At 42.8% G+C, this 4,081-nt stretch overlaps 1 pseudogene; it reads right to left on the bottom strand.

The window, feature by feature from the left end:
• Positions 1 to 2,743: 2,743 nt before the first annotated feature.
• LOC110150000 (olfactory receptor 8A1-like) lies at positions 2,744 to 3,697 on the bottom strand (annotated as a pseudogene).
• Positions 3,698 to 4,081: the final 384 nt, after the last annotated feature.

Genomic DNA, 4,081 nt, shown 5'->3' with positions numbered 1-4,081 from the left:
CACTCAGCTTTCTTTGTAGTCCAACTCTCACATCCATACATGACTACTGGAAAAACAATAGCCTTGACTAGATGAACCTTTGTTGGCAAAGTAATGTCACTGTTTTTTAATATGCTATCTAGCTTGGTCATAACTCTCCTTCCAAGGAGTAAGCATCTTTTAATTACATGGCTGCAGTCACCATCTGCCGTGATTTTGGAGCCCCCCAAAATAAAGTCTGCCACTGTTTCCACTGCTTTCATCAAGAGGCTCTTTAGTTCTTCTTCACTTTGTGCCATAAGGGTGGTGTCATCTGCATATCTGAGGTTATTGATATTTCTCCTAGCAATCTTGATTCCAGCTTGTGCTTCATCCAGCCCAGCGTTTCTCATGATGTACCCTGCACATAAGTTAAATAAGCAGGGTGACAATATACAGCCTTGATGTACTCTTTTTCCTATTTGGAACCAGTCTGTTGTTCCATGTTCAGTTCTAACTTTTGTTCCTGACCTGCATGCAGATTTATCAAGAGTCAGGTAAGGTGGTCTGGTATTCCCAACTCTTTCATAATTTTCCACAGTTTGTTGTGATCCACACAGTCAAAGGCTTTGGCATAGTCAATAAAGTAGAAAAAGATGTTTTCTGGAACTCTCTTGTTTTATCTATGATCCAGCAGATGTTGTCAATTTGATCTCTGATTCCTCTGCCTTTTCTAAAACTGGCTTGAACATCTAGAAGTTCATGGTTCACTTACTGTTGAAGCCTGGCTTGGAGAATTTTGAGCATTACTTTGCTAGCGTGTGAGATGAGTGCAACTGTGCGGTAGTTTGAGCATTCCATGCCACTGCCTTTCTTTGGGATTGAAATGAAAACTGACCTTTTCCAGTCCTGTGGTCACTGCTGAGTTTTCCAAATTTGCTGACATATTGAGTCCAGCACTTTCACAGCCTCATCCTTTAGGATTTGAAATAGCTCAACTGGAATTCCATCACCTCCACTAGCTTTGTTCATAGTGATGCTTCCTAAGGCCCACTTGACTTCACATTCCAGGATGTCTGGCTCTAGGTGAGTGATCACACCATCGTGATTATCTGGGTTGTGAAGATCTTTCTTGTACTGTTCTTCTGTGTATTCTTGTCACCCCTTGTTAATATCTTCTGTTTCTCTTAGGTCCATACAATTTCTGTCCTTTATTGACACCATCTTTGCATGAAATGTTCCCTTGGTGTCTCTAATTTTCTTGAAGAGATCTCTAGTCTTTCCCATTCTATTGCTTTCCTCTATTTCCTTGCACTGATCACTGAGGAAGGCTTTCTTATCTCTCCTTGCTATTCTTTGGAGTTCTGCATTCAAATTCTTTACTTTTCTCCTTTGCTTTTGGCTTCTCTTCTTTTCACAGTTATTTTTAAGGCCTCCTCAGACAGCTATTTTGCTTTCTTGCATTTGTTTATCTTTGGGATGCTCTTGCTCCCTGTCTCCTATACAGTGTCACAAACCTCCATCCATAGTTCATCAGGCACTCTCAGATCTAGTCCCTTAAATCTATTTCTCACTTCCACTGTATACTCATAAGGGATTTGATTTAGGTCATTTCCAAATGATCTAGTGGTTTTCCCTACTTTCTTCAACTTAAGTCTGAATTTGACCATAAGGAGTTCATGATCTGAGCCACAGTCAGCTCCTGTTCTTATTTTTGCTGACTGTTTAGAGCTTCTCCATCTTGGCTACAAAGAATATAGTCAATCTGATTTTGGTGTTGACTATCTGGTGATGTTCATGTGTAGAGTCGTCTGTTGTGTTGTTGGAAGAAGGTGTTTGCTTTGACCAGTGCATTCTTTCGGCAGAACTCTAATAGCCTTTGCCCTGCTTCATTCTATACTCTAAGGTCAAATTTGTCTCTTACTCCAGGTATCTCTTGGCTTCCTACTTTTGCATTCCAGTCCCCTATAATGAAAAGGACATCTTTTTTTGGGTGTTAATTCTAGAAAGTCTTGTATATCTTCATAGAACCATTCAACTTCAGCTTCTTCAGCATTACTAGTCGGGGCATAGACTTGGATTACAGTGATATTGAATGGTTTGCCTTGGAAATGAGCAGAGATCATTCTGTTCTTTTTGAGATTGTATCCAAGTACTGCATTTCAGACTCTTCTGTTGACTATGATGGCTACTACATTTCATTTAAGGGATTCTTGCCCACAGTAGTAGACACAATGGTCATCTGAGTTAAATTCACCCATTCCAGTCCATTTTAGTTTGCTGATTCCTAAAATGTCGATGTTCAATCTTGCCATCTCCTGTTTGATCACTTCCAATTTGCCTTGATTCATGGACCTAACCTTCTAGGTTCCTATGCAATATTGCTCTTTACAGCATCGGACCTTGCTTCCATCACCAGTCACATCCACAACTGGGTGTTGTTTTTGCTTTGGCTCCATCTCTTCATTCTTTCTAGAGTTATTTCTCCACTGATCTCCAGAAGCATATTGGGGACCTACCAACCTGGGGAGTTCATCTTTCAGTGTCAGAATAGAGAAAATGTTTCCCAGTGAGAGAAAACTTGAACTCAACATCAGCTGGCTTCAAACAGAAATGAGAGGAAAGAGAGGGTGGGAAGAAAGGGGAAGGAGAGAGGGGCAGTCACCCAGTCATCCAGAGAAGGGGCTGTTTCCTATCCCGGCTGGGCGAACATTCAGAGGGCTTCCCTCTGGGATTCCAAACAACTTATTTTTAAAACTGAGAAAGAATAATAATAACATTTGACTTAGAACAGTTTTCCTCTCAGAGTTTTCTGGATGGCCACATTTACCTCTTTATTCCTCAAGCTGTAGATCAGGGGGTTCAGCATGGGGATCACTGTGGTGTAGAACATGGAGGCCACATTCTCCTGGGCCAGGGAGCTGGCCGTGGAGGGTTTCAAGTACATGAAGGCAGTTGTTCCATAAAACATCCCCACAGCTGCAAAGTGGGAGCTTCATGTATTGAAGGCTTTGGCCCTTCCCCCTGTGGTGCTGATGTGAAGGATACTGGACAAGATGAAGGCATAGGAAATTATGACTGTTAAGCTGGTGACTATGATGTTGAATCCAGCCAAAAAGAAGACTGTCATCTCAACATGGTAGGTGCTAGAGCAGGTTAGCTTCATCATAGGGAGGATTTCACAGAAGTAATAATTTATGAGGTGCTCACAATAGGACTGTTTCAACATGAGGCCAGTTTCTATAGTTGAGCCAATGAAACCCATGGCATAAACCCCAACCATCAGCAGGGAGCAGACTCAATGAGACATGATGATGTTGTAAAACAGAGGTCTGCAGATGGCAACATAGCGGTCATAGGCCATCACTGTCAGCATGTAACACTCAGCAATGACAAACACTAGGAACAAATAGAGCTGGGACATGCACTCTGCACAGGAGATGGTGTTCTTCTCAGACACAAAGTTCACCAGCATCTTAGGGGTGATGACAGAGGAGTAGCAGAGATCCACGAAGGACAGGTTGCTGAGGAAATAGGACATGGGGATGTGAAGCTGAGCATTCAGACAAATCAGTGTTATTACACCCAGGTTCCCTATCATGGTGACCAAGTAGATCTCAAGGAAGAGGAATAAGAGTGGGAGCTGAAGCTCTGGCCGGTCTGTCAAACCCTGAAGAATGAACTCTGTCACTGTAGAGTGATTTTCCATAGCCATTCCTCTCTTGTTGGGGGCCCTCTGGGGGTGGGAGAGAAGAACTGCATGAAAGGCTGCTTCTTGCACTGCTTGGTGAAGCTAGTTTTGAGCATCTAGGGCCAGCTAAGTGAGTCTGGGATCCTTTCGGATGAATGACCCCTAATGCTGCTGTTTATTTTGGGAGGAAGACCAGACCCTGAGTATTTCAAAGGTCATAGAGATGAGAAGAAAAATGGGGCAAGATCCAGAACTTTTATCACATTCATGTCTCTGAAATATCCTAGAGCAGTGGGTCTTAAAGTCTAGTCCGTGGATCAGCATTGCTTGCATCACCTGAAGACGTTGGAGATGCAGATTCTCAGGCCTCACCTCAGACCTACAAAGTCAGGAACTCTGGGATGGGGCCTAGTGATCTGTGTATCATACTGT

The sequence above is a fragment of the Odocoileus virginianus genome, chromosome 28, assembly GCF_023699985.2.
Source record: "Odocoileus virginianus isolate 20LAN1187 ecotype Illinois chromosome 28, Ovbor_1.2, whole genome shotgun sequence".
Lineage (NCBI taxonomy): Eukaryota > Metazoa > Chordata > Mammalia > Artiodactyla > Cervidae > Odocoileus > Odocoileus virginianus.
Note: the sequence above shows the minus strand (reverse complement) of the source record. Positions and strands in the feature narration are given on the sequence as shown.